Source organism: Elephas maximus, chromosome 10, assembly GCF_024166365.1.
Source record: "Elephas maximus indicus isolate mEleMax1 chromosome 10, mEleMax1 primary haplotype, whole genome shotgun sequence".
NCBI classification, from domain to species: Eukaryota; Metazoa; Chordata; class Mammalia; order Proboscidea; family Elephantidae; genus Elephas; species Elephas maximus.
The window spans coordinates 62,744,073-62,770,904 of record NC_064828.1 but is presented as its reverse complement, the minus strand read 5'-3'; the positions used below and the strand labels follow the sequence as shown (position 1 = coordinate 62,770,904).

General features: G+C 37.1%; 1 protein-coding gene across 6 annotated transcripts in view; it reads left to right on the top strand.

The window, feature by feature from the left end:
• Positions 1-26,832, top strand: part of MAP4K5 (mitogen-activated protein kinase kinase kinase kinase 5) — a 146,721-nt gene that overhangs the window by 43,535 nt on the left and 76,354 nt on the right. The window contains exons 2-3 of one of the 6 annotated variants that reach the window (XM_049899020.1): positions 6,886-7,050; positions 8,760-8,859. The exons of 4 other annotated variants lie outside the window; for them this stretch is intronic. The gene's annotated coding sequence lies outside the window, so the exon portion shown is untranslated. Of the gene's footprint in view, positions 1-257; positions 7,051-8,759; positions 8,860-26,832 lie in introns of those variants that run through there. One more of the 6 variants, XM_049899019.1, reaches the window with a different exon arrangement.

Below are 26,832 nucleotides of genomic sequence, written 5' to 3'. Positions count from 1 at the left end.
ACAGTAGTAAGGACTTTTTCTTATTCAGGTCTTTAGGAAAGTTTTATAGTTTTTCCATGCAAATCTTCCATATTTAGATGGTATTTCTTGCTATTGTGAATGGGATCTTTCTTCCTTTCTTACATTTTCTAATTGGTTATCATTGACATTTATTTAAACTGTTGGTTTTATTTTATTTTTTTCACTGGCAGTCTTACAGAATTCATATTGTTTCTGATAGTTTTTCAGGTCTTTTTAATTTTTTTTACAACTGTATAATCCTATCATATAATGATATTTTGGCCCTGGCCTTCAAAATTTTGGGGTAATGTTTCGTAATTAAGCATGATACTTGTGTGTTCAGTTTATTCAGGAAACTTCGTTCCTTTTGGTTTAGTCCAGTTGTGCTGACCTCTCCTGTATTGTGTGTTGTCTTTCCCTTCACCTAAAATAGTTCTTGTCTACTATCTAATTAGTGAATACCCCTCTCCCTCCCTCCCTCTCCAGTCTTGTAACCATCAAAGAATATTTTCTTCTCTGTTTAAACTATTTCTCAAGTTCTTATAATAGTAGTCTCACACAATATTTGTCCTTTTGCAACTGACTTATTTCACTCAGCATAATGTTTTCCAGACATTCCATAATGTTATGAAATGTTTCACGAATTCATCATTGTTCTTTATCGATGCATAGCATTCCATTGCATGAATATACCATAATTAATTTATCCGTTAATCCATTGATGGACACCTTGGTTGCTTCCATCTTTTTGCTGTTGTAAACAGTGCTACAGTGAACATGGGTGTGCATATATCTGTTCATGTAAAGGCTCTTATTTCTCTAGGATATTCCAAGGAGTGGGATTGCTAGATCATATGTGAGTTCTAATTTTTTAAGGAAGTGCCAAATGGATTTCCAAAGTGGTTGTACCATTTTATGTTCCAACCAGCAGTGTATAAGTGTTCCAGTCTCTCCACGACCTCTCCAACATTTACTATTTTGTGTCTTTTGGATTAATGCCAGCCTTGTAGGAGTGAGATGGGATCTTATTGTACTTTTGATTTGCATTTCTGTAATGGCTAATGATCGTGAACATTTCCTCATGTGTTTGTTAGCTGCCTGAATGTCTTCTTTAGTGAAGTGCCTGTTCATATCCTTTGCCCATTTTTAATTGGGTTATTTGTCTTTTTGTAGTTTTTGCAGTAAGCTGATCGGAAATGTCATAGCTAAACGCGTTTTCCCAGTCTGTAGGTAATTTTTTTACTCTTGGTGAAGTCTTTGGATGAGCATAAGTGTTTGATTTTTAGGAGCTCCCAGTTATCTAGCTTCTCTTCTAGTGTTTGTGCATTGTTAGTAATGATCTGTAAACTGTTTATGCCATGTATTAGGGCTCCTAGCGGTCTCATTATTTTTTCTTCCATGATCTTTATCATTTTAGGTTTTATATTTAGGTATTTGATGCATTTTGAATTAGTTTTTGTGCGTGGTATGAGGTATGGGTCTTGTTTCATTTTTTTGCAGATGGATATGCAGTTATGCCAGCACCATTTGTTAAACAGACTGTCTTTTCCCCATTTAACTGACTTTGGGCCTTTGTCAAATATCAGCTGCTCATATGGGGATGGATTTATGTCTGGATTCTCAATTCTGTTCCCTTGGCCTATGTATCTGCTGTTGTACCAGTACCAGGCTGTTTTGACTACTGTGGCAGTATAATAGGTTCTAAAATTGGGTAGAGTAAGACCTCCCACTTTGTTCTTATTCACTAATGCTTTACTTATCCAGGGCCTCTTTCCCTTCCATATGAAGTTGGTGCTTTGTTTCTAGGTCTCATTAAAAAATGTCATTGGAATTTGGATCAGAATTGCATTGTATCTATAGATCGCATTTGGTAGAATAGACATTTTTACGATGTTAAGTCTTCCCGTCCATGAGCAAGGTATGTTTTTCCACTTATGTAGGTCTCTTTTGGTTTCCTGCAGTAGGTCTTATAGTTTTCTTTGTATAGGTTTCTACATCTCTGATAAGATTTATTCCTAAGTATTTTATCTTCTTGGGGGGTACCATAAATGGTATTGATTTGGTAATTACCTCTTCGATGTTCTTTTTTTTTGGTGTAGAGGAATCAAACTGATTTTTCTATGTTTATCTTGTATCCTGATAATCTGCTGAACTCTTCTATTAGTTTCAGTAGTTTTCTTGAGGATTCTTTAGGGTTTTCTGTATATAAGATCATGCCATCTGCAAATAGAGATACTTTGAGTTCTTCCCTGCCAATCTGGTTGCCCTTTATCCCTTTATCTAGCCTAATTGCTCTGGCTAGGACCTCTAGCACAGCATTGAATATGAGTGGTGATAAAGGGCATCCTTGTCTGGTTCCCTATCTTAAGGGGAATGCTTTCAGAGTCTCTCCATTTAGAATTATGTTTGCTGTTGGCTCTGTGTAAATGCCCTTTATTATGTTGAGGAATTTTCCTTCTGTTCCTATCTTGCTGAGAGTTTTGATCATGAATGGGTGTTGAATTTTGTCAAATGCTTTTTCTGCATCAATTGATAAGATCATGTGGTTTTTGTCTCTTGTTTTATTTGTATGGTAGATTACATTAATTGTTTTTCTGATGTTGAACCATCCCTGCATACCTGGTGTGAATCCAACTTGGTCATGGTGAATTATTTTTTTTGATATGTTGTTGAATTCTATTGGCTAGAATTTTGTTGAGAATTTTTGTATCTAAATTCATGAGGATTATAGGTCTGTAATTTTCTTTTTTTGTGGTGTCTTTACCTGGTTTAGGTATCAGGGATATGCTGGCTTCATAGAATGAGTTTGGGAGCATTCCATCCTTTCTGTGCTCTGAAGATACCTTTAGCAGTAGTGGTTTTAACTTTTTTCTCTAAAAGTTTGGTAGAACTCTGCAGTGAATCCTTCTGGGCCAGGGCTTTTTTTGTTGGGAGTTTTTTGATTACATTTTCAATCTCTCCTTTTGTTATGGGTTTATTCAGTTGTTCTGCCTCCCTCTGTTTATGCTAGTTTAGGTAGGTAGTGTGTTTCTAGAAATTCTTCCATTTCTTCTAGATTTTCAAATTTGCTAGAGTACAATTTTTCATAGTAATCTGATATGATTCTTTTAATTTCAGTTGGGTCTATTGTAATATCGCCCATCTCATTTCTTATTTTGGTTATTTTCTCTCATGTTTTTCTTTTGTCAGTTTGGCCAATGGTTTATCAATTTTGTTAATTTTTTCAGAGAACCAGCCTTTGGTCTTGTTAACTCTCTGTTTTTCAGCTCTCTATTTCATTTAATTCTGCTCTGATTTTTATTATTTGCTTTGTTCTGGTGCCTGAGGGTTTCTTTTATTGCTTTCTATTTGTTCAAGTTGTAGGGATAATTCTTTGATTTTGGCCATTACTTCTTTTTGTATATGTGCTTTTATTGATATAAATTGACCTCTGAGCACTGCTTTCGCTGTGTTCCAAAGTTTCTGGTAGGAAGTGTTTTCACTCTCATTGGATTCTCTGAATTTCTTTATTCCATCCTCAATGTCTTCTGTAACCCAGTCATTTTTGAGCAGGGTATTGTTCAGTTTCCAAGTGTTTGATTTCTTTTCCCTGCTTTGTCTGTTATTGATTTCTACTTTTATGGCCTTATGGTCAGAGAAGATGCTTTGTAATATTTCAGTGTTTTGGATTTTGCTAAGGCTTGCTTTATGACCTAATATGTGATCTATTCCAGAGAATGTTCCTTGAGTGCTAGAAAAGAAAGTATACTTGACTGCTGTTGGGTGGAGTGTTCAATATATGTCTGTGAGTTCAAGTTGGTTGATTGTGCCATTTAGATCTTCCTTGTCTTTATGGAGCTCGTTTCTAGATGTTCTGTTCTTCACTGTAAGTGATGTGTTGAAAGTGATGTCTCCTACTGTAATTGTGGAGCTGTCTCACTTTTCAGTGCTATTAGAGTTTGTTCTGTGTATCTTGCAGCCCTGTCATTGAGTGCATAAATATTTAATATGGTTATATCCTCCTGGTATATTGTCTCTTTAATCATTATGGAGTGTCCTTCCTTATCGTTTGTGGTGGATTTTATCTTTTAAAGTCTATTTTGTCAGAGGTTAATATTGCCATTCCTGCTCTTTTTTGATGTTGTTTGCTTGATATATTTTTTTCCATCCTTTGAGGTTTAGTTTGTGTCTCTCAGTCTAAGGTGTGTCTCCCGTAGGTAGCATATAGATGGATTGTGTTTTTTAACCCATTCTGCCACTCTCTGTCTATTAGTGCATTTATTCCATTTACATTCAGCATAATAATGGATAAGTATGAGTTCAGTGCTGCCATTCTGATGTCTTTTCGTGTGTTGTTGACAGTTTCTTCTTCCCACTTAGTTTTTTGTGCTCAGTAGTTTATATATTGTCTTTTCCTCTTATTTGTTGTTGTTGATTTTTTTTTTTATGCTGAGTCTCTTTTTTCCTTATATTTTATGTTGATGAGTAGGATAGTCAGTTTCCTTTGTGGCTACCTTAATATTTACCCCTATGTTTCTAATTTTAAACCTAACTTTTATTTCTTTATATCGCCTTGTTTTCCTCTTCATATGAAAGATTTATGACTACATTTCTTAGCCGCTCTGTATTGTTTTAATGTCATCTTCTTGTACATAATGACATCGCTGTTTCCCTGTTTTTGATCATTTTTTACCTTGTGTTTTTTTTTACTTTCTGCATCTGGGTTGACATCTGGTTGCTCTGTCCTGTGTTGTAGTCTTGGGTTCATATCTGATATTGATTTTCTAACCAGAGAAATCCCGTTAGTATTTATTGTAGTTTTGGTTTGGTTTTTATGAATTCCCTAAACTTCTGTTTTTCTGGAAATATTCTGGTTTTGCCTTCATATTTGGGAGACAGTTTTGCTGGATATATCATTCTTGACTGGCAATTTTTTTCCTTCAGTGCTGTATATAAGTCATATATATAAGCCCGAGCTTATTCTGATTGACTCTCCTTTGTAGGTGACTTTTCGTTTATCCCTAGCCAAAAAAAAAAAAGACTAAACCCATTGCCATCGAGTAGATTCCAACTCATAGCGACCCTATAGGACACAATAGAACTGCCCCATAGGGTTTCCAAGGAGCACCTGGTAGATTGAACTGCTGCACTATTGGTTAGCAGCCATAGCACTTAACCACTACGCCACCAGGGTTTCCCGTTTATCCCTAGCTGCTCTTAAAATTCTCTCTTTATCTTTGGTTTTGGCATGTTTGATTATAATATGTCTTGGTGACTTTCTTTGAAGATCTACCTTATGTGGTATTCCATGAGCGTCTTGGATAGATATCTTCCCTTCTTTCACAATATCAGGGAAGTTTTCTGCCAACAAATCTTCAACAGTTCTCTCTGTATTTTCTGTTATCCATCCCTGTTCTGGTACCCCAATCACTCGTAGGTTATTTCTCGTGATAATGTCCCACATGATTCTTAGGGTTTCTTCATTTTTTAAAATTCTTTTATCTGATTTTTCTCCAAACATATTGGTGCCAAGTGTTTTATCTTCAGTCTCACTAATTCTGCCTACCAGTTCTACAATTCTGGTCCTCTGACTTTCTGTTGAATTGTCTAATTCTGTAGTTTTATTGTTAATCTTATAAATTTCTGATTGCTGTCTCTCTATGTATTGTTGCAGCTTATTAAATTTTTCATTATGCTTTTGAATAATCTTTTTAATTTCTTCAACTGCTTTATCTGTGTGTTCCTTGGCTTGTTCTGCATCTTACCTGATCTCCTGCCTAATCTTGTTCCTGATGTCTTGAGGAGTTCTTATATTAATCTTTTGTATTCTGCATCTGGTAATTCCAGGAGGACACCTTCATCCAGAAGTTCCCTTGATTCTTTGTTTTGAGAGCTTGTTGAAGCAACCCTGGTCTGTTTCTTTATGTGATTTGATATTGACTCTTGTCTCCGAGCCATCTAGAAGTTATTGTATTAGTTTATTTTATGTTTGCTTACTGTATCCTGGCTTCTTGCTTTGTTTTGTTTTGATATGCCCAAATAGGTTGCTTGCGTGAGCTTTCTTGATTATTTTCACCTTTGAAGTGCTACTGTCCTGTCACCAGATGGCTAGAGCTGTCATCAGGTGTATGAGCCTAGGAGTCCATTCACTTTTCTTGTATGGATTCAGCTCAGGTGTCCGGGTAGATGGTTATCAAGTGTTTGGTACAGGCTGTGTCCTACAGTCTTAGAGGGGTAGGGGTGATTGGTAGAGGTACAGGTATCTGGTTGCAGCAGGAGGTCACGCCCTGAACAAGGCAGGGGGCTGACAACTGTCCCCCGAAGGTCTGTGAGGAAAGTGCTTCTCTGTTTCCTGGAGCGCAAAGGTAGGTGGGTTCTACAGATGGACCTTGGGTACCCAGTGCTTTTGGTTGTAAGGACTGCCAGGTACCAGTTATTCCTGGACCCCTGTCATGGGTGGCTGAGTGACCTGAGCGGAGCCACCAGTCCTTAGGCCCCTGATGTGGGTAGATGAGGACCCTGTTTAATAGGCAAAGTGGTGTCATACATCAAATACCCACCTCTCCACTGCACAGCTGAAACAGTTGCAATCTGCCCACAAGGGCCTATTCCCCTGAAATAGACCCACGCAGGTCCATGCAGTGGGGATAGGTATTTAACGTCCATGGACTGTTTATGCCTGGACAGGAGCTGCTTCAGTCCTGAGCTCCCCAGGTTAGTAGAGCTGGCAGATTATCTTTTCCCCCGATTGTGAATTTATTCCTTCTTCAAGGCCAGGTGTATGGCTTAGGACACTCAGGAGGGCCTATCTCAGGCCCAAGGAAATCAGCAGCTGGGCTGGTGGCACGGTAAAATATACACAAGTACTTAGCTTTTGCTGAGAGCACCGCTCTTCTCTGGTTCCAGAGGTGTGAATAGGCTGTGCGGCTGGCTCTCTCTCCCTGAGGAAACTGTGGCCAAATGCTACTACCAGCCTGCCGCAGTCACTCCCAGGAATGGTGCCTGAGGGTTTCCGGCTATGGTCCACCACACCTCTCCACTTCTGAACTGTCTCCCCCCGCCCCCCCAGTGGTAAGTCCGTTTTCTGATTTTGCCTTTGATGTTCAGGGCTCCTAGCTTGTCATAAATATAATCGTTTCACTTGTTTTTTCGGGTCTTTGTTGTAAGAGGGATCACCGGAAGCATCTGACTACTCCCCCATCTTGGCCCCCCCTCCCCGTGGCTGATTTTTTTGAAAGTAGATCTCCTGGGCTTTCTTCCGAGGCACCTCCAGTAGACTCGAACCACCAACCTTTTGATTAGCATCTGAACACTTAACGGTTTGTGCCACCTAGGGATTCCTCATAAGTGAAAGTGACCAATAATTCCCTTTTGATTGTCAGTGTTATTCAGACTTTGTCAAAATGAAAAATGGGAAGTTTTACATAATATAAGAATCATTTCAAGGACTGAAGAATTTTCACCTCTGAGATTTCGGCCTGAGATTTATAGAAATATAGTTGTATGACAGATTTTTCAAATTCTTCCATAGTTATTGTTCTGTGTATGTTTTCTGTTTCTTTTCGAATCGATTTTAGATAGTTTGTATTTTCTTAGAAATGCATTTGCTTACAGTATAAGATTCAAAATATACCCATAAATTTTGTTCTTGGGTTTCTCATTATTGTTTTGGAATTTTTGCTTTTGATTTCCACTTTGATTTAAGAGTTGTTTACAAGAGAGCATTTTCGTTTCTAAATGCTTGGTCAGGGAATGTAGCTGAACCATAACTTTTTTTTGACTTATTCTTTGTGTACTAATATATGGTCATCTTTTTAAAATATTTTGTGGGTACTTTAGTAGAACAGGTAATCTATTTGCAGAGTGCAGAATTCAATATAAGTCTATTAAATGAACCTTAATCCTGTGTTGTTTAGATCACTTACATCTTTGTTTATTTTGCTCAGTCTTATAAAGGCTGGCAGAAATATCGATTATCACTACTGTAGTGGTTCTGCCCATTTCTCCTTGCATTTGCAGCAGTTTTGGTTAATGTATTTCAGTGTTGTGCCAATTGACTTGTAAAAGTTCATGATTGTATCTTCATTTATATTAACAAATATTTCTAGAGTACCTAATATATGCAGGCTCTGTTCTAGAGGATAGGGATGTAGAAGAGAACAGAAAAGCAAAAACTCTTGTTCTCATGGAATTTGAATTCTAGTGGGGGAGATATAATAAAGAAATAAGCAAATAGATGTATAATGCATTGGTCACTCATATTGGCCAGTGGCTTTAGTCTTTCCACTGCCATTGTGACTCCTATCCTTCATTCTTAAACATTCATCCTCTTGGTGCACTTAAATACCCTTTTTACCACGAATATAACTTTGTCAAATAATGATACTGACAACTCTTCTTTTTGTTTATGTTTATGTACATGTAACAAAAGAGTCACTATGAGTTGGAATCGACCCGATGGCAACAGGTTTCGGGGTTTTTTTTTTTTTGGATACCTGTTCCTATTGTTAGGAGCCGTGGTTGCGCAGTGGTTGAATGCTTGGCTGCTAAACGAAAGGTCAGCACTTCAAATCTACGAACTGCTCCTTGGAAGCTCAATGGGGCAGTTCTATCCTGTAGGATTGCTATGTGTAGGAATCAACTCAACATTTGTAGTTTTTTTTTTAGGCCTATTATACTTTAATCCTTTCTGGGTCATTGATTTTTAGGTGTTTTTCTTGTAAAAAAGCATATTTGGGTTTTATTTTACAACCTGATCTGAGTCTTTCTCCTTTTAATAGGCAGGTTTATATTGTTGCATGGACAGATGTTTCGTCTTACTTCTGTTGGTTCATTTTTTGTTTCCGTGAGCTTTTGAAGAAAAAAAATTTGTTCTTCTTGGTAAGTTGAAAGGCATACAGTCTATAATTTTACCAGAGGATGACTTGTAAGGTATTGGATAATATACTTAAATTTGCTTTTTGATATATCAGTTTAAGAAATGAAAGAATCATCTGTTGACTTCCTACAGTGAAAAATATTGAAATTTGCATTATTTGCTTCCTCTCCTCCCCATCTCCAGATGTTTGTTAATTCATTTTGGTATTTTTAGCCCCAGAACTTATGATTATACTGGGGTATGAGTGTGTGTGTGTTTGTCTTTTAAGAGTTATAATATTTACAATATACTTGTAATTACTAATTATTTAAACAAAGTTCTATAATTCAGTAGATTCAGTGCCCGCCATTGGTCTTTTCATTCTGTACTTCGCTACTCCAACTTATTTTGTTTCATCTGTTGATAGGATGAATTATAGATGGATTACAGATTTTCCTATAAGTATTAGGAATAATATAATTTGAATCCACAAATTGATTTTTCTTCCCAAACCTGCCCTTTCCTCAGTCTTCCTCATTTTGCTAACCAGTTTCCCTCATCAAAAATACAGGCATTATCCCTCTCTCTTTTATTTGCCTTCTAGAGTTAGTCCGTCAGCAGCATTCTTCAACTCCACCTCCAAGACATCCTGAATCCATCTGCTTCTCTTTATTGCTACCTTTATCCTGGTGTCTCTGCATTATCCAGTTTCCACAAAGCCACTGGAGTGACCTTTTAAAAACATAAAGCAGATCATAGTATTCTCCTGCTTAAAACCTTTCCAAGCTTCCAGATCCACTTAGAATAATATCTAGACTTCAGCCTTGCTAATAGAACACTACCTGATCTGCTCTTCGTGCTTCCCTGAGTGCATTTTGTACCTTTCTCACTTTCCTACTCTGCCTCAACTCTTCTATTTAAACAGTCCAGATTAAACTAACCCTTCCATATCTGCCTGAAGGACTATTTTTCTTGAACTTGGCTCATAAGGCTCCTTGTCGTTCAGTTTTCAACTGAAGTGCCATGTCCTGAGGTCATTCTGGGCTACCCAATTTAAATTATTCTATTATTCTTATTTCTCTACACAGGTCATGTGACTGCCTGATATGTTTCTTTTTACTTACATATATTTGTTTATTGTCTTCTCCTTCTCCTAGAATGTAAGATCCATGAGAATTGGGATCCTCTCTCTTCACTGTTATATTTCAGCACCTGGAACAGTATAGGCACATAGTGGGCACTCAATAAATATTCATGGTACAAGTGAATATTTTAAATGCCTTTCTGTTGCCTTTGCATAAGAATTGACTAGGTATAGAATTATTGTATCACACATTTTTCTCCTCCCACCCTTATTTTCTCCCTTGAATATTGTTGGAGAGAACTGTTAACACCAGCCCAGTATTATTTTTCCCGTTGTTAGTAACTTGCTGCTTCTGCCTGATAATAGCAAAAGCTAGAGGCTCTTTGTCTTTGCAATTAGTAATTTCAACAGAATGTATCTTGGTCTTGATAAATTCTACTGATTTTTTTCCTTGAAACACAGAAAGTTGTTTCTGTTTTTTTTGTTTTTTTTTTTTTTTGCAATTTTAGTTATTTATTTCATGAAGTTTCTTTTATCATTCTTGAATTTTTAAAAATTTTATTACTTCAGGAATACCAATTATTCATGTTCTCCATTATCTGTATTCATTACCTACTTTCTCTCCATCATGTTCATGAATCTTCTTTCTGCATTATGTGTGATTTTCTTTTTTTTACCACCCATCACATCACTGACTTGTCTGTCTCCAGTGTTCTTTTACTTCTTGTTTCTAGTGCGTTATTAGTTGTGTACAGATATTATTTTTCCTCAGTTTCCCCTCCCCTCATGTAATTGCACTGGGGTTCTTTTTACTTCATTTTGTTACCTTACTCACCAGTATTCCTCTTTTTTCCTTAATTTCCTTGAGAGTTTGAAACACTATTGTCTTAAGTTTTCTTTTGAAATGAATTATCCATGTCTTCTGCATCATGTATTTATTTACTTCCTAGGGAGGAGGGGAGATTAGAATTTTTGTGGGAGAACCATGTTAAGTTTTTCTTGCTGTACTTATTTTCGATCAAGTTCTGTCTGGAACTCATTACATGCCCCAAAGCCCTATAGAGGGTTCTATTTGACTTCTCTCCTCCTTTGTCTGTACATTGTTTGAATTCTTTCCCCAAAGCATAAACTTTTCTTAGGAATATCAGTGAGTCTTTATGTTTGGTCCAGATTATTCAGTACCTGAATGACACTTCTGCAAGTAGAATGAGTTTGAAACCCTTTCTTTTTCAGTGCTCTTTGATAGCATGTTCTTTATTATCCTCTCTCTCTGTTAATTTTGGGTGGTTTTTATTATGTGTACCATGTTTCCTAGAAGTCCTAATAAATATACTGGAAACCAAACCCATTGCCGTCCAGTTCATTCCAACTCATAGCAACTGTATAGGACAGAGTAGAACTGCCCTGTATGGTTACTAAGGAGTACCTCGTAGATTCGAACTGCTGACCTTTTGTTGAGCAGCCGTAGCTCTATTCTGACTCATGGTGACCCGATGTGTATCAGAATAGAACTGTACTCTATAGGGTTTTCAATGGCTGATTTTTGGAAGTTAATTGCCAGGCCTTTTTTTTTTTTTTTTTTTTCTGAAGCACTTGAACTGCCAACCTTTCAGTTAGCAGCCAAGCACTGAAACATTTGAGCCACCCAGGGACCCCCCTGATAAATATACTTTGTTAAAAATCCCATTTTCCCCCTGAGATTTGGTTTTGATGATTATATTTAAAGGTTTTCAGTTCTGGTAGACTTTTTGATGATAAATTAGGGTGGGTAAAGGAGGATCATTATGAAAACCAGCCCAGGAATTGAAGCAGGTTTATGCCATATTCAGGAAGTAAACATTTACTGTGTTTCATCAACTCTGAGAAGCTCATTTCTCCCCACATTTAAAAATCTCTGAGATTTGCCTTGTAATAGATGGTGTCTTCATAGTTCAGCTGGCAGGTTTTTGGGTTTTTTTTCTTAGTGTCTCATAAAGTAGTAAAATAAATGTTTGTGTTTTAAATTAGTGGTATGTTAGAAAATAAAGTATTTTTCAGTTATTAAAACTCAGTGATGCTTCTTTTTAATTCTAGGATTATTTTCAATTTAGGAAACTAAAACCACATCAAAATTGACTCCGAACTAATCCCCCCCCACTCCCCCCATGTCATGGTTTTGTTTTTTTTTAATTGTGCTGTAGGTGAAAGTTTACAGCTCTAGTTAGTTTCTCATTCAAAAATTTATACGCATACTGTTTTGTGATCCAACTAATATTTAAAATAATGGCAACTATTGAACCACTTGAAACTGCCAGCTCTTATTACTGCTTCACGGACAGTGTAGCGAAGAATTTAATACTAAGGAGAGTTCACGCCATAGACAATTATAAATTGATGTTCTGGCTTTGATTTTTATAATGATCTATTTACATTGTAGTTTGGTTCCTTTGTTTCTTTCGGTTTTATTTTGGTTTGGTTTTGGTAGTATAAACTAATTTATTTTAATCCTACACTAATACTGAATATCTTCTATAGTCTGTGATATCAAGAAAATTAGATCTTAATATTTAACGTATCTTCTGGTTTTGATTCATTGCTGATACTGATTAATAACTGTTAAGTTAGTGACCTGAGAAATAAAACATTTTCTCAAACTTTAAATGTATATACTTTTTTCATAAGTAGTTTTATATAATTTCATTATCTGTGCTTTAGAATTTAAAGAATTTATCCTCTTTGTAACAGTGATTTTATTCATTTGGGTTCTTTCATTATGTTATATATGTGAGTTTTTTCTTTTTTTTTTCTTCTTTTTTTAAATGTTTTCTGTATGAACCATAGGTTTTATACCATTTTTTTTTTTTTATAGCATTGTTAGTAAAGCCTAAGTAGTTGGTGCTTTTCCACATTTTTGGGACAGACTCAAGGGAATGTTTAGGGCAAAAATATGACATGCTAATTAATTTTCCCAACACTCAGGTCAGATAGTTCAAATAATTCTGGAGCCAGCTGCATTTCAGAAATGAACTCTTAACTGTGCTTTTTAAAAATTTTCACTAAAGGCAGTGTAATACAAAAGCACTTCCTTGTATGGATTTAACAGATGAGCTGGTTTAGAATTGTATTTAGACATGAAAAGATAATTATTTGCCAGTATGACTTAGAAAAAGCCTTATGTCTGATAAAACTTGAGCAACACTTTTTTGCTTTTAAGTAAATGAAATTCCAGCTGTACACTCGATAATACTCTCTCCCTCCTCCCTCCAGTTAAAAATAGGTCATTAAAGTTTGTAATAATTTTAGAGTCCTAAATTTGATTACAAATTTACAGACTTGCCCCTGGCAGATTAATTTTATAGTATTATGTTTACAATTTTACTGAAACAGATTGCTTGTGAGACTCATCCTAGGCCTTAGAGTTAAGAATAAAAATAGATTGGTACAGAAAATTGGATTTTTTAATTAGCCACAAAAATAATTATAAAAAAAAGTTAAGTCAGCATTATTTCCTGTGTTCCTTTATTCTTGTTGCTTCCTGTGTACACAGGCAAGTGATTATTTTCAGGAATGATTTAATCATTTCTGTGTCTCATTTTCATAGTAGATAATTATTAAATATAGTCACCATCTTACAAATGGTGATTATTCAAATAGACTTTGCCTTACCTGTGATTAGCATTGAAAATATATAATACCAACAGTACCATTTTGAGTTTTAGTTGCGTTTCCCATCTCTTTGGTCAGGCATCAGGACTGCTTTAGGAAAGCAAGCAGATAATGATGGTGCATGCCACCATGTTTTCCTGTCTTATGTTTGAATTCCAGCCTACTCTTGAAGGCATTTTATAGGTGTTCATTTTGTTCAACAATATAGTCTGTAGTTAGTGATAGCCAACAGCCTCAGCAAAACAAGATTCCTAGAAACATGGATAGGCAGAATCATACTTTCCATTCCTTCTTCTGTCTCCCCGCATTATCTCTCTTTTATGATGAAACTACAAGGTAGTATTTTAAAGTTACACACCTGTGGTTTGGTAAATTATGTGAGCCTTGCTTCTTCTTGTTAGGTGCCACGCATAGCAACCCCATGTGACAGAGTAGAACTGCCCCACAGGGCTTTCAAGGCTATAATCTTTATGAGGAAACCCTGGTGGTGTAGTGGTTAAGTGCTATGGCTGCTAACCAAGAGGTCAGCAGTTTGAATCCGCCAGGCGCTCCTTGGAAACTCTATCGGGGGCAGTTCTAATCTGTCCTATAGGGTCGCTATGAGTCGGAATCAACTCGATGGCAGTGTGTTTGGTGCGTAATCTTTATGAAAACAGGTAAGCAGGTCCTTCTCCTGGGGAGCCGCTAAGTAGTTCAAACCACCAACCTCTCAGTTAGCAGCCAAGTGCTTAATCGTTGCACCACCAGGGCTCCTTGATTACAGGGCTGGAATTTAATAAAATCATTGCCCAGAGTAATTAATGCAATACATTCTTTTTAGCCTTTTTAAACATTGTTTTAAAAATATGAATAACACAGTGATACCAATTTAACATCTTTCACGTATACAATTCAGTGAGATCAATCATGTTGTGCAAACATCACCAATATACTTCGTTTGCTTGCGTGCTTTTAAAATAATAAATTGGAAATAGTCGTGAAATAGTCCATTATTTTTAAATAAAATAGCAAGTTAAATTTGTTTCTTTAGACAATTTTTAAAATAAGTAGAAATCTTTAAAGATGTTTGAAAAGATGTTTAAAACTTTCCTCAGTTTTTAATACTTTGTTTGCTGGAAGTAAAAACAAAGAAAATAGAATAAATTGAAAAAAAGGCAAGAAGTATACAAAGTGGGTTTGGTTTTTTGGTTTATCTTCACTATTTGGAAAGTTGAAATGTGAATTGGTGGAAAATGTTAATTTGAGGGTGCAAATAGAGGCCAAAAATGTTCTTTCATTGATTTTAAATAACAGAAAACTAATTAAGGCTAAATAGAAATATTGTGACATTTAATAAAAAAACATTTAATAGGTAAAAACCAATTTTAATGCTAGGGTAGTCTGTTTCAATTAGATCTGAATTTGCTTTTGAATACAAGATAAAATAGAGCTGAAGATATTTTTTGAGTACTATTGTTGTTAAACCCAATTAGATACCGTTAAGTCAATTCCAACTCACAGCAACCCTATGTACAACAGAAGGAAACACTACCTAGTCCGGCACCATCCTCACAATCATTGTTATGTTTAAGTCCATTGTTGCAGCCACTGTGTCAATCCATCACCTCCAGGGTCTTCCTCTTTTTCACTGACTCTCTACCTTACCGGGAAACCCTGGTGGCGTACTGGTTAAGTGCTACGGCTGTTAACCAAAAGGTCTGCAGTTCGAATCCACCAGGTGCTCCTTGGAAATTCTGTGGGGCAGTCCTCTTCTGTCCTGTAGGGTCACTATGAGTTGGAATGGACTCGATGGCAACAAGCTTGCCTTTTTTTTTCTTTTGGTCTACTTTACCAAGCAAGATATCCTTTTCCAGAGACTGGTCCCTCCTGGTAACACATCCAAAGTATATGAGGCAAAGTCTCACCATCCTTGCTTCTCAGGAGCATTCTGGCAGTACTTCCTCTAAGACAGATTTGTTCATTCTTCTGGCACTCTGTGGTTTATTCAGTATTCTTCACCAACACCGTAATTCATAAGTATCAGTTCTTTGGTCTTCCTTATTCATTGTCCAGCTTTCACGTGCATATGAGGCAATTTGTAAAAACCACGGCTTGGGTCCGGCTACCTTAGTCCTTAAAGTGACATCTTTGCTTTTTAACACTTTAAAGAGGTCGTTTGCAGCAAATTTGCCCAATGCAGCGCATCGTTTGGTTTCTTGACTGCTGCTTCCATGGGCGTTGTTTGTGGATCCAAGTAAAATGAAATCCTTGACAACTTCAGTCTTTTCTCTGTTTATCATGATGTTCGTTATTGATCCAGTTGTGAGGACTTGTGTTTTCTTTATGTTGAGGTGTAAGCCATACCGATGGCTGTTGTCTTTCATCTTCATCAGTAAGTGCTTCAAGTTCTCTTTGCTTTCAGCAAGCATGGTTTTATCATTTGCATATCAGAGGTTGTTAATAAGACTTCCTCCAATCCTGATGCCCCGTTCTTCTTCACATAGTCCAGCTTCTCGTATTACTTGCTCAGCACACGGGGTGAAAGGATATACCCCTGACTTTAAACTATGCAGTATTCCGTTTTGTTTCAATGACTGCCTCTTAGTCTGTGTACAGGTTCCTCACGAGCACAATTAAGTGTTCTGGAATTCCCATTCTTCGCAGTGTTATCCATAACTTGTTATGATCCACACAGTCGAATGCCTGTGCATAATCAATAAACTCCTGGCCTAGTAGACCATATTATTGTCCAATTCAAAATGGCCAATACCAATCCATTTCAGCTCACTAATGGCTAGGACCTTGATCTTTATGCACTTTGTTTCATTTTTCACAACTCCAGGTTTCCTAGCTTCATACTTTGTACATTCCACATGCGTATTATTAATGGACGTTTGCAGCTGTTTCTTCTTTTTGAGCCATGCCACATCAGCAAATGAAGGTCCTGAAGGCTTTACTCCACCCACTTCATTAAAAGCAATTGTACTTTGAGGAGACAGCTTTTCCCCAGTCATATTTTGACTACCTTCCAACTTGAGAGCTCATCTTCTGGCATGGTATCATCAAGTTCCACTGCTGTTCATAAGGTTTTCAGTGGTCCTTCTTCCTAGTCTGTCTTAATCTGGAAGCTCTGCTAAAACCTGTCCACCACGGTTGACCCTGCTGACATTTGAAATACTGGTGGCATAGCTTCCAGCATCACAGCAATATACAAGCCACCACAGTACAGCAAACTGACAGACGCGTGGTGGACTAGGTAGTTTAAAAAGGTGACCTTTGATGTCACATTCTAAGTCAGTGTTTAAGATTCTAAAGTGGTGAATTTTAAACTGACAGAGATTTTCTTTCTAAGTGAGTTTTCAGAATTTAAGATAGGCTTCCCAAAGAAAATGTATTGTTAGAAATGGCCATTCTATCTGTTAACTTCTATGTTCAGTTGCTCATTGAAAAACAAAAATATATTTCCTTATTCCAAAATATCATAGTTACCTAGTGCTGCTCTAACAGAAATAGCACAGGTGGGTGGCTTTAACAAACAGAAGTTTATTTTCTCACAGTTTAGGAGGTTAGAAGTCCAAATTCAGTGTGCCGGCTTTGGAAGAAGGCTTTCTCTCTCTTGACTCTAGAGGTAAGGTCCTTCCTTGTCTCTTCTGAGCTTCTCCTCCTGGGCAGTCTTCCTTGTAGCTTGCATCTCTCTTCCCTGTCTGTGCCCCCTATCTTGCTTATTTAATTTCTTTTATATGTCAAAAGAGGTTGACTCAAGATACACCCTACACTAATCCTGCCTTGTTAACATGACAGAGACAACCCATTCCCAAATGGGATTGTAACCACAGGCATAGAGGTTAGGATTTACAACAAATATTTTGGGGGGACATAATCAATAACACAAGCTAAAACAATGAAATTGACCAGATGCCCACCATCTTGTCTACTGTATTTTTTGCAGATGGTAAAATATCTGATGGGTTACTCAACATTGGATTAATTGGCTTTATGAAAATAATATTTCTGATTTATTAGTTGTATAGTAAGCTATCACTAAAATGTTTTCCCTTTGGTCTCTTTTGTTGGTTCATTTCATAAACTTCAGAAATATATTTAGTACTTAATAGCTATTGCCATCAAGTACTGTGGCCATTGCTTGATATTTCAAACATTAATTAAAAGATCTAATTTTTGGAGTGAATGGTATCAAAATGTTTGGGCTACTAGATATTTACTTTGTAAATATATGTTTAAAATGAGTATTTTTTAACTTAAATAGCCAACCCTAGGGAAATGATGAAATAGATTATATTCCTATAATCCTAAATTATTCTTAATGACATAGGAATGCTCACAAAATATTAAGTGAAAATAGCAGGCTTTGAAACTATACCGTATGAGTCCAATTTGTATACATGGTGGGAGGAACCTCATAATCATATACTTATTGGACTGGAAGAAAACATGCTAATGGTGGATGTGTCTGGATAATATGGGTGATTTTTTATTCTTTTTTTTTTTTAACATTGGCTGACTTTTCTAAAATAGGAATATTAGTGTGATACAGTAATAAGAAATAAAACATAGATGATAGTTTTAGCTTTAAAAAAGTTAGTTTTCATTATTGATGTCCATATAGAGCTAGATATGTTTCTGACATATTTCTGTGAATATTTATAAATAATGAGAGGATTAAAATAGGAAATGCAACTCAGAAGCATTAAGATTAATAATTTTATTATTGGATAATGAAATAGCAATACTTACATAGATATGAAAAGGATAAACCAGTTAATACTTCATGAAATAACAAATGGAAACTCTTGTTTAGTAATATATTTTTTTGGTGGAAATATTAAAATATATTGACTTTTTAAACTTTTTTAAAAAAAACTTTTTAAAAAGTTTTTAAAAGTTAGTAATTGGGGATATATTGCTGTATTAGTTAAGCTTATAGCCTTCCCCAAAACATTATCACATAAGTGGAATGTAATTTTACAGGTCTCAGAGACAGAATAGATTTTGGGCTCAGAAGACCAACTGACTGGGTCCTAAACAAGCTCTACCACTTACTAACTGTATAACCTTAGACAAGTTGCTTAGTCTTTCTATGTGTCAGGGTCCTTATCTATAAAATGGAAGCAATGTAATACCTGCCTAACAGGATTGTTGTGAGGATTCATTAAGAAAATGTGTGTGAAGTACTTATGAAAAGTGTCTGTAACTTCGGGTGCACGGCCAAGATGCGGTAGTAGTCAGATGCTTCTGGTAATCCCTCTTAAAACAAAGACCTGAAAAAACAAGTGAAATGATTATATTTCAGACAAGCTAGGAGCCCTGAACATCAAAGAGAAAATTAGAAAACCAACTGAACAGCAAGGGGAGGGAGAGACAGTTCAGAAGCAGAGAGGAGTTTCTGAACCTGAATCACTGGGAACTCTCAGGCACCATTCCCAGGAGCGCCTACGGCGGGCTGGTGGCAGCGTTCAGCCACAATTTCCCCAGGGAGAAACAGCCAGCTGCACAGCCAACTCACACCTCCAGAACCAGAGAAGAACAGCGCTCTCAGCAAAAGCTAAGTACTTGCATATATTTTACCATGCCCCCAGCCCCCAAGCCAGATTCAGTGGCTGTTGATTTCCCTGGGCCTGAGATACGTCCTGCTGAGGGTCCTGAGCCATTCTCCCGGCCTTGGAGAAGGAATAAATTCTCAATTGGGGGAAGAGATAATCTGCCAACTCTACTAACCTTGGGAGCTCAGGATGGAAGTGGCTTCTGTCCAGGCATAAACGGTCCATGGACTTTGAATACTTTTCCCTTCCGCATGGACCTGGACCCGTATGGGCCTATTTCAGGAGAACAGGCCCTTGTTGGCAGACTGCATCTGTTTCAGCTATGCACTGGAGAGGTGGGTATTTGATGTTTCACACCGCATTGCCTATTAAACAGGGTCCTCACCTCCCCACATCGGGGGCCTAAGGACTGGTGGCTCCACTCAGGTCACCCAGCCACCCACAACAGCGGTCCAAGGACAACTGGTACCTCCCAGTCCTTACAACCAAAAACTTTGGGTGCCCATTGTCCCTCTGCAGAACCCACCCACCAGCACGCTGTAGGGAACAGAGATGTGTTTTCCTCAGAGACATTTGGGGGTCAGTTGTCAGCCCCCTGCCTTGTTCAGGGCATGACCTCCTGCTGCAATCAGATATCGGTATATACGCCAATCACCCCTGCCCCTCTAAGACTGTAGGAGAGAGCCTGTACCACACACTTGATGATCAGCTACCTGGAAACCAGAGCTGAATTCATACAACAAAACTGAAAGGACTCCTAGACTGATGTACCTGATAACAGCTCTAGCCAGCTGGGACAGGACACCAGAGCTCCAAAGACAAAAAATAATTGAGCTACCTCACTCAAGCAACCCTTAGGGGTATACCAAAACAAAACAAAGCAAGCACCTACAACACAGTAAGCAAGCATAAACTAATACAATAACTTATAGACGGCCCGGAGACAACAGTCAATATCAAGTCACATAAAGAAACAGACCATGATCACCTCAACGGGCTCTCAAAGAATCCAGGAATCTTCTAGATGAAAGTGCACTCCTGGAATTACCAGATGCAGAATACAAAAGTTTAATATACAGAACTCTTCAAGACATCAGGAAGGAAATGAGGCGATACGCAGAACAAGCCAAGGAACACACAGATAAAGCAACTGAAGAACTCAGAAAGATTATTCAGGAACATAATGAAAAGTTTAATAAGCTGGAAAAATCCATAGACAGCAATCAGAAATTCAGAAGATTAACAATAAAATTACAAAATTAGACAACTCAATAGAAAGTCAGAGGAGCTGAATTGAGCAAATAGAAGGTAGAATTTCTCAACTCGAAGATAAATCAGTTGGCACTAACGTATTTGAAGAAAAGCCAGATAAAAGAATTAAAAAAAATGAAGAAACCTTAAGAATCATGTGGGACTCTATCAAGAGAAATACCTACGAGTGATTGGAGTACCAGAACAGGGAGGGATAACAGAAAATACAGAGAAAATTGTTGAGGATTTGTTGGCAGAAAACTTCCCTGATGTTGTGAAAGATGAGAAGATATCTATCCAAGATACTCATCGAACTCCACAGAAGGTAGGTCTTAAAAGAAAGTCACCAAGACATATTATAATCAAGCTTGCCAAAATCAAAGATAAGGAGACAATTACAAGAGCAGTAAAGGATAAAAGAAAAGTCACCTACAAGGGAGAGCCAATAAGAGTAAGCTCGGATTACTTGGCAGAAACCATGCAGGCGAGGAGGCAATGGGATGACGTATTTAAAAAATCGAAGGAAAAAAATTGCCTGCCAAGAATCATATATCCATCAAAATTGTCTCTTAAATACGAAGGTGAAATTAAGACATTTCCAGATAAACACAAGTTGAGGGAATTCGTAAAAACCAAACCAAAACTACAAGAAATACTAAAGGGAGTTCTTTGGTTAGAAAATCAATAATATCAGGTATTGACCCAAGACTAGAACACTAGGCAGAGAAACCAGAAGTCAACCCAGACAGGGAAATCCAAAAGAAACAAAGAAAGATTATTTAAAAAAAAAAAAAAAAAAGCTCAAAACAGAGTAACAGCGATGTTATTATATAAAAGAAAACAACATTAAAATAATACAGAGGGACTAAGAAATGTAATCATACACCTTTCACATGGAGAGGAAGATATGGTAATACAAAGAAATAAAAGTTAGTTTTCAGTTTAGAAAAACAGGGGTAAACAATGAGGTAACCACAAAGGAGAAAAACTATCCTACTCATCAAAATAAAATACAAGGGAAAAATACAGACTCAGCAGAAACAAAATCAACATGAACAAATATGAGGAAAGGACAATATATAAAGAAAACCTACTCAGCACATAAAATCAAATGGGAAAAAGAAACTGTCAGGACACACACACACAAAAAAAATCAAAATGGTAGCACTAAATTCATACCTATCCATAATTACCCTGAATGTAAATGGACTAAATGCACCAATAAAGAGACAGAGAGTGGTAGAATGGATTAAAAAACAAGATCCGTCTATATGCTGCCTACAAGAGACACACCTTAGACACAAACAAACTAAAACTCAAAGGATGGAAAAAAATACATCAAGCAAACAGAAATCAAAAAAGAGCAGGAGTGGCAATATTAATTTCTGACAAAATAGACTTTAAAGTTAAATCCATCATAAAGGATAAGGAAGGACACTATAAAGATTAAAGGGACAAAACAACAAGAAGACATAACCATATTAAATATTTATGCACCCAATGATAGGGCTGCAAGATACATAAAATAAACTCTAACAGCATTGAAAAGTGAGATAGAAAGCTCCACAATAATACTAGGACACTTCAGCACACCACTTTCGGTGAAGGACAGGATATCCAGAAAGAAGCTCCATGAAGACACGGAAGATCTAAATGCCACAATCAAACAACTTGGCCTCGTAGACATGTACAGAACACTTCACCCAACAGCAACCAAATATACTTTCTTTTCTAGTGCACATGGAACATTCTCTGGAATAGACCACATATTAGGTCATAAAGCAAGCCTTAGCAGAATCCAAAACACTGAAATATTACAAAGCGTCTTCTCTGACCACAAGGCCATAAAAGTGGAAATCAATAACGGGAAAAGAAATCAAACACTTGGGAACTGAACAATACCCTGCTCAAAAAAGACTGAATTATAGAAGACATTAGGGACGGACTAAAGAAATTCATAGAATCCAATAAGTATGAAAACACTTCTTATCAGAACCTTTGGGACACAGTAAAAGCTGTGCTCAGAGGTCAATTTATATCAATAAATACATACATCCATAAAGAAGAAGGGGTAAAAATCAAAGAATTATCCCTACAACTTGAACAAATAGAGAGCAGCAAAAGAAACCCACAGGCACCAGAAGAAAACAAATAATAAAAATTAGAGTGGAACTAAATGAAATAGAAAACAGAAAAACAATTGAAAGAATTAACAAGACCAAAAGCTGGTTTTTTGAAAAAATCAACAAAATTGATAAACCACTGGCCAAACTGACAAAAGAAAAACAGGAGAGGAAGCAAATAACCCAAATAAGAAATGAGAGGAGCAATATTACAACAGACCCAACTGAAATTAAAAGAATCATATGACATTACTATGAAAAACTATACTAAATTTTGAAAACCTGGAAGAAATGGATGAATTCCTAGAAACACACTACTTACCTAAACTAACACAAACAGAGGTAGAACAACTAAATAGACCCATAACAAAAGAAGAGATTGAAAAGGTAATCAAAAAACTCCCAACAACAAAAAGGTCTGGCCCAGGATGGCTTTCTTGCAGAGTTCTACCAAACTTTCATAGAAGAGTTAACACCACTACTACTAAAGGTATTTCAGAGCGTAGAAAAGGACGGAATACTACCAAGCGCATTCTATGAAGCCGTCCTATCCCAGATACCAAAAACCAGGTAAAGACACCACAAGAAAAGAAAAATACAGACCTATATCCCTCATGAATGTAGATGCAAAAATCCTTAACAAAATTCTAGACAATAGAATTCACCAACAAATCAAAAAAATAATTCACCGTGACCAAGTGGGATTCATACCAGGTATGCAGGGATGGTTCAACATTGGCAAAACAATTAATGTAATCCTCCACATAAATAAAAGACAAGAATTACATGATTTTATCAATTGATGCAGAAAAGGCATTTGACAAAGTTCAACACTCATTCATGATAAAAACTCTAAGCAAAATAGGAATACAAGGAAAATTCCTCAACATAATAAAGGGTATTTATACAAAGCCAACAGCCAACATCACCCTAAATGGAGAGAGCCTGAAAACATTCCCATTGAGATGGGAGACCAGAAAAGGATGCCCTTTATCAATCACTTCTCTTATTCAACACTTTGGCTGGAAGTCCTAGCCAAAGCGACTAGGCTAGATAAAGAAATAAAGGGAATCCAGGTTGGCAAGGAAGAAGTAAAAGTATCTCTATTTGCAGATGACATGATCTTATACAGAGAAAACCCTAAGGAATCCTCCAGAAAACTACTGAAACTAATAGAAGAGTTCAGCAGAGTATCAGGATACAAGATCAATTTACAAAAATCACTTGGATTCCTCTACACCAACAAATAGAACATTGAAGAGGAAATCACCAAAGCAATGCCATTTACACTAGCCCCCAAGAAGATAGTATACTTAGGAGTAAATCTTGCCAGAGATGTAAAAGACTTATACAAGGAAAACTACAGTACACTTCTGCAGGAAACCAAAAGAGACTTACATAAGTGGAAGAACATACCTTGCTCACGGATAGGTAGATGAACATTATAAAAATGTCTATTCTACCAAAGCAATCTATACATTTAATGCAATTCCAATCCAAATCCCAAAGACATTCTTTAATGAGATGGAGAAACAAATCAACAACTTCATATGGAAGGGAAAGATGCCCCGGATAAGTAAGGCATTACTGAAAAAGAAGAACAAAGTGGGAGGCCTCACTCTACCTGATTTTAGAACCTATTATACCGCCACAGTAGTCAAAACAGCCTGGTACTGGTGCAACAACAGATATACGAACCAGTGCAACAGAATTGAGAATCGAGACAGAAATCCAACCACATATAAGTGGTTGATATTTCACAAAGACCCCAAAACAGTTAAATGGGGAGAAGACAGTCTTTTTAACAAATGCTGCTGGCATAACTGGATATCCATCTGCAAAAAAATGAAACGAGACCTATAGCTCATACCATGCACAAAAATTAAGCCAAAATGGATCAAAGACCTAAATATAAAATCTAAAATGATAAAGATCATGGAAGAAAAAATAGGAACAACGTTAGGAGCCCTAATGCATGGCATAAATGGTATACAAAACATTATAAAGAACGTAGAAGAAAAACTAGGTAACTGGGAGCACCTAAAAATCAAACACCTATGCTCATCCAAAGACTTCAGCAAAAGAGTAAAAAGACTACCTACAGACTGGAAAAAAGTTTTTAGCTATGACATTTCTGATCAACACCTGATCTCAGAAATCGACATGATACTGCAAAAACTCAACTGCAAAAAGACAAATAACCCAGTTAAAAAATGGGCGAAAGATATTACTAGATACTTCACTAAAGAAGACGTTCAGGTCGCTAACAGATATATGAGGAAATGTTCACGACCATTAGCCATTAGAGAAATGTGGATCAAAACTACAGTGAGATTTCATCTCACTCCAACAAGGCTGGCGTTAATCTAAAAAACACAAAATAATAAATGTTGGAGAGGCTGTGGAGAGCTTGGAACACTTATACACTGCTGGTTGGAATGTAAAATGGTACAACCACTTTGGAAATAGATTTGGTGCTTCCTTAAAAAGCTAGAAATAGAACTACCATATGACCTAGCAGTCCCACTGCTTGGAATATATCCTAGAGAAATAAGAGCGTTTACACAAACAGAAATATGCACACCCATGTTTATTGCAACACTGTTTACAATAGCAAAAAGATGGAAGCAACCGAGGTGCCTATCAGCGGATAAATGGATAAATAAATTATGGTATATTCACACAATGGAATACTACGCATCAATAAAGAACAGTGAGGAATCTGTGAACCATTTCATAACATGAGGAACCTGGAAGGCATTATGCTGAGTGAAATTAGTCAGTTGCTAAAGGACAAATATTGTATAAGACCACTATTATAAGAACTTGAGAAATAGTTTAAACTGAGAAGAAAACATTCTTTTGTGGTTACAAGGGGGTGGAGAGAGGGAGGGTGGGAGGGGGCATTTACTAATTAGATATTAGATAAGAACTACTTCAGGTGAAGGGAAAGACAGCACACAATACAGGGGAGGTCAACACAATTGGACTAAACCAAAAGCAAAGAAGTTTCCTGAATAAACTGAATGCTTCGAAGGCCGGCATAGCAAGGGCAAGGGTTTGGGGACCATGGTTTCAGGGGACGTCCAAGTCAATTGGCATAATAAAAGCTATTAAGAAAACATTCTGCATCCCACTTTGAAGAGTGGCATCTGGGATCTTAAACACTAGCAAGCAGCCGTCTAGGATGCATCAATTGGTCTCAACCCACCTGGAATAAAGGAAAATGAAGAACACCAAGGACACAAGGCGATTACGAGCCCAAGAGACAGAAAGGGCCACATGAACTAGAGACTACATCATCCGGAGACCAGAAGAACTAGATGGTGCCTGTCTACAACCGATGACTGCCCTGACAGGGAACACAAAAGAGAACCCCTGAGGGAGCAGGAGTGCAGTGGGATGCAGACCCCAAATTCTCATAAAAAGACCAGACCGAATGGTCTGACTGAGACTAGAAGGACCCTGGTGGTCATGGTCCCCAGACCTTCTGTTGGCCCAGGACAGGGACAATTCCTGAAGCCAACTCTTCAGACATGGATTGGACTGGACAAAATTGGAGAGGGATGCTGGTGAGGAGTGAGCTTCTTGGATCAGGTGGACACTTCAGAGTATGTTGGCATCTCCTGTCTGGAGGGGAGATGAGAAGGTAGAGGGGGTTAGAAGCTGAAGAAATGCATACAAAAAGAGAGAGTGGGGGGAGGGAGCGGGCTGTCTCATTAGGGGGAGGGTAATTGGGAGTATGTAGCAACGTGTATATGGGTTTTTGTGTGAGAGACTGACTTGATTTGTAAACTTTCACTTAAAGCACAATAAAAATTATTTTAAAAAATTAATATACAAAACTTTTCAAGACATCAGGAAGAAGATCAGGCAATATGCAGAACAAGCCAAGGAACACACCGATAAAGCAGCTGAAGAAATAAAAAAGGTTAGTCAAAAACATAATGAAAAATTTAATAAGCTGCAAGGATCCGTAGAGCGACAGCAATCAGAAGCTCAGCAGATTAACAATAAAATTACAGAATTAGACAACTCAGTAGAAAGTCAGAGGAGCAGAATTCAGCAAGTAGAAGGCAGAATTGGTGAGGTTGAAGATAAAGCACTTGGCACTAATATATTTGAAGAAAAATAAGATAAAGGAATTAAGAAAAATGAAGAAACCCTAAGAATCATGTGGGACTCTATCATGAGAAATAACCTACGAGTGATTGGAGTACCAGAACAGGGAGGGATAACAGAAAATACAGAGAGAATTGTTGAAGATTTGTTGGCAGAAAACTTCCCTGATATTGTGAAAGATGAAAAGGTATCCATCCACAATGCTTATCGAATTCCACGTAAGGTAGATCT